This window comes from Pleurodeles waltl, chromosome 5 (assembly GCF_031143425.1).
Source record: "Pleurodeles waltl isolate 20211129_DDA chromosome 5, aPleWal1.hap1.20221129, whole genome shotgun sequence".
NCBI classification, from domain to species: Eukaryota; Metazoa; Chordata; class Amphibia; order Caudata; family Salamandridae; genus Pleurodeles; species Pleurodeles waltl.
Window position 1 is genome coordinate 1319210219 of NC_090444.1, and position 12913 is coordinate 1319223131.

Sequence of the window (12913 nt, forward strand, 5' to 3'; positions counted from 1 at the left end):
AACATTCCAGTGAGTTAATAAGTGTTAAAGTAGTGCTGAAGCAGGTGTCTTAATTAGAAATTATTAATGAGTGTTTATGTATTTTGAATAATGACTTATGTAGAAAATGAAATAACGTAGAAAAATAATGCACACGTTTGAAAAAGTGACCTCGAAGAATGGCCACCAGTGTTCACAAAATGTACTAAATAATTATTAATACTTATGAAATATTGAAAATGTATTCAATTAATGTAGTAATATGTCAAATTGAGGGTTATGAAGTATGTTTTAGCTTACTAATTGTAGGCCTTAACTTAGCGAGTGTCTTGTCCTAGTTACCAGGCCTCATGTAGAAGCTGTATTTCTTAGCGTTTAATAAAAATGCTGACAGAGTGAACTAACTGTGAAATGTTCATTGTCTTGTTAAAAGTGCTCTTAAAATGTAACAAGCTATATGTAATGTGTGCAAGAGGTTATTTTCCAGGATGACACCAATTAAGACACTGACTGGAGATAAAGATGCAACAAATTTGATACCTGACGAGCTGGATGACGAGTACATCGTAAAGCGGACCAATCAATGTTATGTGAAGAAAGAAATATTAGAATTCACAGATTTGGTGTAGAAAAATTATTAGGTAGAGTAATAACGTATGATTAATTGACCAATATGGAATTAGGGGATAGTTTGGGTAACTTTCATATAACAATGCAACAGAGGAGAAAGATTCAGATTAGATTTATGCAGATCAAGAAAAAAGAGACGTTAGAAAAGATTTGAGACTCTGTCATTGGGCTCATACTCTATGACTGAGAGCCTGATGCTTTGCTGATCGATTGAACACCTGAGGACGAAGACTGATTCTGTTTGCTGACCCATACCGAGGATAGGTAGATATGACAATGTGACTGAATTGCATTTTATACCTTTTCTTTCTAGGTACCAACTGCACTGTCTTAATAGTTTTCCTTAGCTAGATGTTTTTCTAAATTGTGTGTTTTGTATGAAGCCCCACATGTTGATGCTAATCGGGTCTAGTTGAAGCTATTCACATGATGACTGACAAATTGCAGGGACAATTGTTTGACAAGCTATCTTGCTGAATTTGATGTATGTGATTACTTTGTTGCAGCTGACTTTGTTATTAATCTGCACCATTACTTTAGAATGTGTTGTGATTCAAGCCTTGATTAGATTGTGTTTCTTCTGTCGCTTTGGTCAACCAGTGTTGTTTTCATATGTGTTTCTTTTGATATTGACGTTAATCTACATGATTTTAGCCTTGTTAATATAAGGGAAATAAACTTACTAAACATTTGATAAAGGTGTGGTTATTCATGGCTGAAAGGTCATGGTGTGTGATAATTACTAAGTCTATCAATTATTGATTTGACTAATGATTATTGATTGTTGTGTATTGATTATTGTTTCTGTTCTGGAGCTATGGTAAAAACATCTTAAACGAGTCAAAAGGTTCATTGACCTATACGCGTCCCCCTTGTAAGTTTACTTATTAAGGACCGGCGAGCTAACAGTCGTGATAAGACACTTAACAGGCATGATACAAGCCCATTTGTTCAAGTTGGAACACTTCACTTTTAGAAAATGCAAAATTAAATCTTGAATAAAAATCTATGGACCTCATTTATATGTTGGTGATGGTGTTTGCTCGCTGCCAACATTAAGGTCCGCCCACCCAACTTAGATTCCAGCAGACCATAGTTTGACAACAGCAGAGACTACTCAGCCTCTACTGGGTCAACCTCCTCAGCAGACCAACGCAGTAAGGCCAGTTGGAGGTTTGGTTGTATGTCTGCCTACCTAATTTAAATGGGCAGCCACACAGCCGATTTTCAATGCCCATCACCACCAGGAAGATTCTGGCAGAAAGGGGAACTGAAAAGTGCATATGGCCCACCTCACCATGAAAGTAAACACCCATGGAGAGAGGGGTACTGTTTTTTTATTTTCAAAAAGAAAATCATGATTTGAAATTTTATTTTTGAAAAAAAAAAGTTGTAGGTTTGACATACATCTTTGTCATGTTGACAGAGCCATCTGCTAAACTTACAATGCACTGACAGGAACCACCCTGATGGCAGTTCTTGCCAATGCTAGAAATGTCTACTGAGCCTGCAGACATTTCTCAATTTGGCAGATGGGGACTCGACCATAGTGATGGATTAATTTACTACGTTGCCCTGGCGGAGGTAACTCAGTCTGCAAAGATTTAAATAAAGGGCCAATGTTGGCAAATAGTTTAGTGAAAAGAGCTGTAGAGCCATGTAACGGAGCAAAGTGGAAGCTTGTAATTCTGTAGAAATTCAGGTGCCCATGAAGAATAATAAACAGTGGATCCATGAGATGGGCATGAGGTAACTAGGTATTTTAATGAAAGTTTCAACTAAAATAGAACAATTTCTACAATTGAAACAGGATAATATACCACAGCTTGTCAATTACATTATCAACATCCAGAGACAGCAGATGTTAGCACTCTTAGCTTGTAAAGATGTGCTAGAATGTGTGCACTTATTTAATGTAGATCGGTTCATTACTATATTGTCAGTAACCATTATTGGAGGCTAATGGTGTCTTGATTTATGGGGGATACGAACCTGTATACCGTTTTATTAGAGCCTGAACTGAAGACCCGTCTAGTTCCACTTCACCATAGAAGAAAGCAAACAGCCCTCGGAACTAGGGCTGGGCAAACATATTTTACAAAATATGAAACAGGAAAAGTGTGCCTATTTTTAATTTATCTGCAGAGCAACATTGGCTACAAAAATCACCCAACCTAACTCTGTTCGTGAACCTTAGAAATTGAAAATTTCAAGGTATGAGCAGTGTATACGGTTTCGCTGGCAAAATCGATTTCAGGCAAAGCCACACAAACTGCCCAAACTGCCCATGAACCAATAGTTTGTATTGGTCCTACTAAACCGTGTTCTTAGGGAAAGTGATGCAAACTACCCAAACTGACAGATCGCAGGCCTCTATTTCTTCTGTGACTAGTGCAAGAAAACGTTGTAGAATTTCCTCAGAATCTCTTCTGCATACAATGGAATAAAACAAATATGTTCCGAGCCTTTATTGTAACCTTAACAATGAAGCTAATAGGCAACAGTTATAGGTGGGTAATATCAAGTACTTGTCTCCTACAAACTTACGCTTTTAAGTCAAAATGTACTTTGCTGGTATCTTGCGGTGAATTTTTTCACACAAGTGTTTAACTGAGGTACAAAGTCTCATGAGATAACATCAAACAGAATATGTCTGTTGAGATATTTTTTGAGCGAACGTGTCTCTTATGTGCAAAAATTCTGTATAATGCGAAGCTTCAAGTAAATCTGAGAATTCCCTATGATATAAACTTGGGAAATTACACAAATTTTGCGAGTGCAATTACATTTTTTATCTGGTCCTATATTTACAGGGAAACCAGCCAACTTTTAGGGTCCTATATTGAGGGATTAGGTGATGTCCTCTTTAGATAAAGTTTCCTAAAACATATTTACTGATTACATACCAGTCTAGAGAGGAAGTGTGAAAAAATAAAAACATCTGGTAGAGCAGAGGCTGAGCATAAATCCCCTCAAGATTTAGCACACTGCCTAGCAATATGCAATGTCATGGTGTGATCTGTGCCAGCTTTCTCTCAGATGAAAACGCTATCTGTTTTCCGATTCTTCATGTTTAAAGTAGATTTTTAGAGCCTATGCTGATTAACTGGCTTTACAAAAAAAGAAGAAAAACCCTTTCTTGTATGTGAGCACACCTGCTTTGTCATCATATTGTGAATTATAATATACTGGCTTTTCAATTCCGGTCAGTAATGAGCATTTGCTGACTCACACCTGATACAGAAACTTTCAAGGCCTTTTGTCTGTTTCCATGGAGGTAGGTTTCATAATGATTTGCTAGTTATCAGTCACTGCTGTTGAGGTATCCTTATCCCTCATAGATTCGTTAACAGTCCCCCAGATGATTCATAAACCTTGAGATTCTAATAGTACATTTCAGGGCTGGTTGCATTAGAGGGTTTTGGGCTAATAAAATCATAGAGTTTTCCATGGGGATAGACCTGCTTGTTATTTACTATAGTTATTTTACAAGTCTGGAAAGCTGTGGCAACTCATAAAATGTGTTTGGAGCCCATCTCCTTTGGGAATCAAGGTGGCAATTTCAGAGGGAACTATCGCCAAAACTGAAAACGTTTCATGAAATCATTTCACTTTCCTTTCAGGAAATCGGGTTGCTTTAAAAAAAAAAACGTTTTACATTTTGAAATGCAACTTTAAGCATGGTGGTCATCAACCCTGTGATTGTAACCAATTGTAAGGGTGTTGCAAACTGTGACTTGCCTAATTAATATTTGTTAGACAAGTCATCCTGTGAACCCCTACAAATTGTTAGTCTGCAAATTGGCCTATTGAATCACAGTGGAATATATATAAATAGTTCATGTCAGAAATTATGGTTGCAAACTATTGATCTGATACTACCTCCCTTAATGGGATGGTATACCATTCAGAAAGTGGAACCTGTCTTCATGGAAGGCCTACCACCTTGTATATGTGTATCACAGGTAGCGGAGAGCAAAATTGCAGTAAGCGGATGGGAAACTGATAGCAATTTTACCACTTGCACATTGACCTCCTTTCAGTTCGGAAAAAGGGAGAAATGCACTGCAAACTAAGAATTCACTATTCTTGGCATTGAGGAATACTAGGGATGAGGAGTTCTTGTGCCACCTGGCACTTTCAATTAATTGCAATTAACTTAATGGTAATTGCATTCATTTAATTACAGTGGCTACCCTCTGATACTCCTTTTCCAAGAAACATACCTAGCAAGGGAGCTTGAGTGGGGTGCCTGACTGCCAGGAAAACCCTGCAGGAAGCTTCTGCACATACTTTGAAGTACACTGTGAGGGGCTGCACAATGAATTTAACTGAAGGCAGATATCATTAAGGTAAATACATTGCCCAGCCTCTCACAGTTCTTCAGAAAGTAACTGTGTTTTTTGTTTTTCTGCCTATTGAGCAGCAGATTAGGTCCAATTCCATTCTGCAGGTGGAGGAAAAAGGACAAAATTCCAGTGCTTCCTCTACATCTAATTAAAAGGGATCAAGTTCATGGCATATGGATGGCATCTTTCAAGTGAGACTAAGAGATCTTTCCATACATTGAACAGAGAGGATTACATTGAGTTGGCTGACCAGAAGCCTACAAACCCTGAGGCATATTTATGAAAACTGACGCATCACTGCATGCATCACAAAAAAGACAGTGATGTGTCAGAAAACGTTGTCTGCAGTACAACAGTTACCAACGACATGGATGTGCCATATTTACAGTACGGCGCACCATGTCGTTAAGGTCAGAAGGTGTGTCAACAAAAATAATGCATCCATTGGGACGGATGCCACAGCAAAAACGGATGCATGTGCAGCAAAAATGATGCAGAGACAACAAAAGTCCTACCAATGAGACACCACTGAGGTTGCCACACAGCTAGTGGCCATCTGCAACATCCTCCAATCTATGGAGCGCAAGCAGGATTCCTATATAGCAACTATGGGTGCCTTCCACAGTGACCTTGTTGGCTTGTTGGCATGCCATCAGGCCCTTGTCATTGCTGTGCTGACTTCCTTGCTGGAACCGACAAATGAAGCCTGGGGCAAGGGAGCCACCTCTTCTGCCCCTGATGTGTGTGTGCCTCAGATGCCTTCTGCACAAACACCACCCTGAGGGGAGGCTCAATACACATCAGAGGATGAAGATGTGGACTCCAACATTTTCCGGCATAAAACTGCCCAGTAACATTTGACTGTGCCTCATGGCAAGTTTTCCATTTGACGTCTGTGTTTAATCATGCCACTTCCCTTCTTACCTGGTACTGCCCCATTTATGTATGCCCACCTGTTAATCGGATCCATTTGTGGACTGCAGATGTGGCCTACCTTGCATAATGGCAATTTGGACCTCCTCCTCACTGCCACATGGCATGTATCCCCCATGGACCCTGTCTGGACATCCATTGGAGTCAAACATTTTGTGATTGTTGCCCCAAGAACTGCTACTTTTGAATTGGCATTGTTCACATCTATAAATAAATGCACTACCATGAACCAGTATGTTGTTGGTCTGCAGCAGATAGGACTAACTAGACCATGGTGGATGTGTGAATACAAAAAACACATCTTTGCATCTCAAGGAAATTGTGCCACAGTCCCTATCCCATGCTATGGGTGGACATGGGCAAGCCTCATGTACATCTACTGCCCGGGCATTATGTTGAAATGCCCATTTACCTACTGAATGTCATAGTGAGAAAATACTCATCAGTAACTACCTGAACAAAATGAATCCTGTGAGGCATATATTCCACTAACAAAGTTACACAACCACAGATATCTTGCTAAGTGATCAAGACAATGTGATCACACACATATATCACCCTCAATGCTTACATTGAAGAGATCTTGTAAGGACTATAATAATGCATGCACAGGCAACATGCACATATTAATGGTCAGACTACTTAAGCTTTTGCTTCATAGTGATCCAACTGGAGGATATTGAAGCTCACTATTACACCTTGGATTTCAGTAAGCATTAACTACAACAACTAAGTATTAGTGGTCCCGTGTCAACTGATAAATGGTGTCTTATAGCACACTGGGATACATCGGGTCAATTTGTTCCTCTGCCCCTGAGAGATCTCACATTCATTGTATGTGAGTGTAACCACACATGACATCAATACTACAGTACTGACACATAAGAAAAAATAGGATCCAAGTCCCACACCCACGAACCAAACTACACATCCCTAGGGTAAGAGGAAATGGGAGACATATGGTCTACTAACTTAGCAAGTAGTTGCACAAAGTCACATACAGGAAAATCCCCACTTAGCAAGTACTCAATGCCAGGGATGCTTGGCATTTCCAGCCAGATGTGGGCCACATTCACTGTATATAACCAGCTAACAACAAGGACCTAACAGTACCATGGTTCGTGAGTAAGTTACAGGCACCAGTGTGTGTCCCAGCACAACAAAGAATCATCCCCACTATACATGCAGCATCTCTTAAACACACACTGTTATAGCAGAAGGCTACCCCTGTTGGGATGTGTTTCAAGTCACACAAAAAGGACCAATGAAAGTGTCTAAAAAATTGTGAAGAGTCCCCAAGACTTTCACTAATCCTATACTAAATTCCAACCTACACTATGTATAAATAACAATAAGTGACCACAACATGTGGGTAAAGGAAAATGTACAGAGGAGAGTCAAATTCAGGCACTGATTCTCTCCATGACCACCTGCAGTGTGAGCATTATGGCACAGAGGTTTGCCAGCTCATCCTCAATGCCTGACACACAAACAGTGAGTTCCTGATGATCCGTCAGGGCCTGGATCTCAAATGGCAAACCAGTGGCAGAGGTGAGCTGCATGTCCTGTGTGGCTGAGAGCTGTTGTACAGTTGATGGGCCTGGAGTGGCCTGACCCAGATCTTGATGATGTCTCCTTGTGGCCTTTGACACTCCTTGCTATCCATGTCAGCCTACATTCCATGTGCTTGCTGCCTTTCCTTCCTCATACCTGCCCCCCATCTTCCTGTAGGCCATGTTAACTTTCCATATGTGGCAGTAGCGTCTCAAACAGATGTGGAACTGTTTTGCCTCTTCATCTGTCATGTGGACTAGGGAGGTAAAGGCTGTGGCTGACCAAGCCAGGACAAATGATTGGGAAACAGATCTGAACAATATACCCGCCATACAAAGACATCTCCTAGTCAAACACAACCAAATGACTCATGTGCTGGCAGTGTAGTCATACAATATGAAAAGGATGGGCAAATTCACTCATGATACATTATTCCTGATGCCGATTTGCAGGCATGATGATGTTTCCACATGGAAACGTTGGTGGTGTGTGGCCTCATTCAACAGGCTTTATAATTTCCTGTCACATGTGAATTGTGAGGTAATGTAAGTAAAATCAGTTTACATTGCATTGCATTACTCATCTTGAAATACAGGATGCGACAAGCATTTCAATCTTACCCTGCTGACCTGGTCACACACATTTTTACATTTAGTCATTTTGACAACCAACATTGCAACAGGTGCATGGAAGGGAAAATAAACATTTTAAGTGTTGATAAGTATTAATATCTGACCACGCCTATTGTCTTTCACATTGATCTTTGATAGCAGGAGAGGCTGAACGTCTGTGGCATGTATGAGCATTGGCTAGTGCAAAATGAAGACATTTATGTGGCATTTTTACACACACTAACTCTATCTCAAAATACACGAGACTCTTTACTTGTGACTGGACAATGTGTTAAACTTCATCTGCACCATTGTCAAACTCAGATATGGACATAGCCAAACATGCCATGTCCAGACACGTTAAGCATGGTTATTTCACTTGACTTCAACATTTGATAAAGCAATGTTTGATATGTTTGTGCGATGTGTTGGACGTCACATTTCACTCACTGGGACCATCAGCAGATTTAGTGCCAGATAATGGTACATGTGCCATAGGTTAACAACCTGTTGCTAAGCAAACATCACCACAGCAGGGAATGTAGACTTAACGCCTGATTTCGATGGATGGGCAACTCCATCACAATGGTGACAAGTATCCCGTCTGCTAAAATATAAACACCATAGAAATAAATTGGATTTATATTTCGGTAGACAGGATAACCATCACTATTGTGGCGGAGTAACCCCTCTGTCAAAATTTAAATCAGGCCTTTAATCTAATGGCCTTGAATACTTTGTCATTACATGGAAATTGACGGATATCCTGTTCATTTGAGTACATTCTGTGTACATGTTCTGCATGTACACCAAAGCCAAAATGATTACATGTGAGTAATACATCCACATCAACATCACAATGTTACTGCTATCACGGACCAGAAACAAATCTTACAAAGCTTCAACCACGTATTCATAACACTTACTTGTAGCATTGGGATCCCAAAAGCTATCCATTTTGCCCCCAACGTATAGTGCGGGTCCACCTACAAGACAACAATTGTAACATTGCATTGTAAATAGTGCAAAAACACCTTGTACATATATCGTGATTAGTACTAGGACATCCCAGTGATTTGGTATTTTCAAAATGTTGGACACGTGTACATATTATTTAGCTGTACATGTGAGAATCAACTAGTCACCTTACATAGCAGAGATGGCTAATTGTTGATGCTCAGACAAATCTCTCCAACACATGCTAATAGCATGCTTCAGGCATGTGATGGTTTTGTGTACTGCTGAGTACCAAATTCTCTACCCACTTGCACCATTTTACATAGGAGCAAAGCCACTGGCCTAAGGCAGAGCTAAGTAGTGCTGGGATAGAATAGGATAGATATACCCTTGTGCAACATCATAAGGACCAGAACAGACTATTCATGTCACTGATGCACAGTGTTGACTAGTTGCAAAGTATGCAATGCAAACATGGTGAAAGGATGCATGCCTTTGAAGACGGTATACATTTCTGTCCTGTAATGGCCACTTACATGACACAACTTTAATTGCCATGGCCTTGTAAACTATTACACATGTGCTGAACGATGCAGCATGCTTGAGAATATAAACGCAATAGGAGCTTCAACATGACATTTCTCCTCACACCTCAACTGTCCCAGGTTTAAAAAGGTTAGGATCATGCTCAGCACAAACATTTATGTGAAATCAGGGCATGCTCCCAAATGAAAACATGTCTAATTTTCATGGTTTATCCACATTATATTGTGCAGGCCCCTGGTGCTGTAAAATAACACTTTCACAGATGTACACAGGATTTGAGGAAATCACACAGTAAATCATGTGTCCCTTACAATTTAACCAACATTTAAACTGTGATATTTACACAACTAGAAGCAGCAGGTAAACACATATATACCTATGGGGCCGCCAATGTTCAGTCCTAGGTGGTGTACCAAATCGGCATCTTCGTGCATCTTGGTGCATTAAATCCACCCATCGACACTTCAGCTGACGGATAGTGTGTTCAACACAAAACAGCCTGGCCATGTGCCAACGCACCCTTTCCCAGTGCTGCTTAAATTCCTGGGGGGATACCTCTGGATCACTCTACCCCCAGATGCCATCATTTGTGGACCATAATGGGCCAGCAACCATAGCAGGACCCCTAACTCTCCCTCCGGCATGTGCTGTCCCCTTCCCTTTCCTGACATCCTACTCCCAACACACTAAACCCCCCAAAACACCCCTTAACCTAACCCCAGCACCTAAAATGTAGCACCCCTAAATGGACAAATACCCACCAACACAATCCCAAAAAAACAAGACAACTTACAACAATTATACACAAAAAACAATATTCCCACAAGACAGGGACTGAGCAGACACAGACAATACAATAGTTCAGCACCAGAGATGCTCCAATACACTTCCAACACCTAGCTCTAACCAATAGACTGTAAGAGAAAGTGAAAGTAACATTATCACTTCCCTGTCTGCAGGCTGACTCACCCATTGTGTCATTTCCTGGGTAGATGCTACACATTTCCATTTACTTTGTTTTGTTTTTTAGGCATTGCTACTGAAATGGCCAATGCGTGGTGCCTGCACAGTGCATTTTCATGTCTGCAACCACTTCCACGCATTGGCTGTGATGCGTGCCTTTTGACCGGCGCAAATGGCTCAATGTGCCGCACAATAGGGGCAATGCGTGATAGTACTGGCGTTCAGCCTCTGTCTGGGGATGTCCAAATGGAGCCATGACCCATGGCTACAGACCATACCCTTGGTCAGCTGAAAGTAGAAAAAAACTAATTTCAGTCAATGATTATGGTGATTGATACACCCACATTCCTCTATATCTCTGCTATGTGCACTGAATACAATACACATTTCTACCAGAATTTGACAATATTGGTTACATTGTATGCTACATGTCTCCTCAAGTTCTCTGTGTCATATCAAAAGATGTGCATGCCCAGATACTTTTGACACTTCCACAGTCAGACAATAACCCTTGGGGAGAAGCCTACAGTGATAGGTATTTTGAGAGGTTCATTGACACTGTAGATGATGTGCACTCACTGCATGTGCTAAGTCGCAGTATGATTATCTTAATTTTGCCATTTTGGTCATCCTTAGGTAGGCTGTATCACTGTCAACCGGTTTCACACTAACACATACATATGTCCCTATGGAACCAATGATGTTGTTGTTGCACTACCTGACAATGACTGAGCCTTTGATTTGTTCACTTATTTTAGAAAGTGATTTTGGTGACTACATGTGGTACATTCCAAACATGTTCCATGGATAGTTGTGTGATTTATTGTCAGCCTTCAGCTGCTGCTTTTCATCACATATTTTGGCATGGTGCACTGGGATGGGACGTATTGCAATGTGGGGCATCCTTGTAGGACACACTGGTATTGTAACAAATATCTGTCTGCCACAGACCTGGCCACAATACATTGGTCTAAATCTGTATGTGGTTTACTTTAACTTGTAGGGGACTGTGTACCTGTATGGGATGATTCTATCATCATTGATGTGGCAAATTAATTTTGAGATTGGTGTCTTGAGTACACTGTGAAGCCTTGCCCAGGTTGCATGAAATTCTATGTTGATGACTGATCTATGCCATGTTTCACAGCATTGTGATAGTCTTTGTGAGTTTCACATTGTTGAATTCATATGCTTTAAATTGGGGCAACTTACCCTACAGAACATGTGAGCCAACAAATTGGTTGCATCTGTACAATGTTGCTGTAAACTTAAGAGTATGTCTGTACCTGGACTCTCAGTATGGTTGAGGCAAATGTGTGCTTTGTTATTTTGATGCCATATTGTTATTCAGTATTGACATTTACCCATGTATGAGGCCTACACTGACATTACATTACACACATAGCCTTTCAAAAGTCTTCTTCCTGTGTTGGCCCTGACACTTTCATCAACATACCAGTATACTGGCATGTGTGACATGCTTACTAATTTGCAAAATACTTGTGTTCACTCCCCTGAAAATGATGAGCCTTGACCGATATGAAGAGTAGCTACGCCATTGATGAGACACTTATTTCACACTTCTCTATTGTGTTGGCTCTGTACTCATATTGGCTTTCTGGCATACCACACATTTTAATTGTGATTCGTTACACAGTGCAGATGATGTGTTTCCATTCATTCACAAAAAGTGAAATGAGACATTACTAGTCACTGATGTTCTGTAGCTATTGGCATTGACAGATTAGTGAGTGCATGTCAATGTGGGACATCATTGTCTACACAATGAAGTGCGTTGAGTACACTATGCGAACCTAACAAAAGGGCCCAGATATTTGGGAATGTGGCGCTATACAATGCAGCAAGTCGCTTATCAGCGCTGCACTGCACCACTGGGAAAGGGTGGTGGTGGAACGATTTTAGGCCATACAGCAGATACCTAACTTTTCAACATGCACTGCACACACTGGACTGCATAGCACGGAGACAGGAACACTTACAACAGGGTGCTTGTGTGCCTGCATTTCATGTTGGGTTAACTTTGTACAGGAGGGGCCAACTTCCTGCACAGGATAAATCCTTGGGGGCCTGATAGTCTATGTAAGTGTGCCACGGAATACACCACAAATAGGTTGCAAAAGTGTCTTGGGTGATGTAAGTTATTTTACCTTGATACAAATGACTTGGGAAAAGCAATTGATTTGGCACATTTCACAGTTTCCCTGGTGTAGGATACATGACATGCCTCATGAACTGTGGAAGTTGTATGTGGACACAAACACAACAGCCATGGACCCCCTGCGCACAGTGATGTAATACTGCATTTTGGACAGTGTTGTATTGCTCTGGAATTCACACCTTTGACTTTGTCTGTCTTAACATGTGTGACTT

The 12913-nt window shown here is 40.7% G+C and overlaps 1 protein-coding gene across 2 annotated transcripts in view; it reads right to left on the reverse strand.

The window, feature by feature from the left end:
• Nucleotides 1-12913, reverse strand: part of HTR1E (5-hydroxytryptamine receptor 1E) — a 1159229-nt gene that overhangs the window by 696150 nt on the left and 450166 nt on the right. For both annotated transcript variants that reach the window (XM_069235572.1, XM_069235571.1), the window contains exon 3: nucleotides 8983-9042. The gene's annotated coding sequence lies outside the window, so the exon portion shown is untranslated. The remainder of the gene's footprint in view (nucleotides 1-8982; nucleotides 9043-12913) is intronic.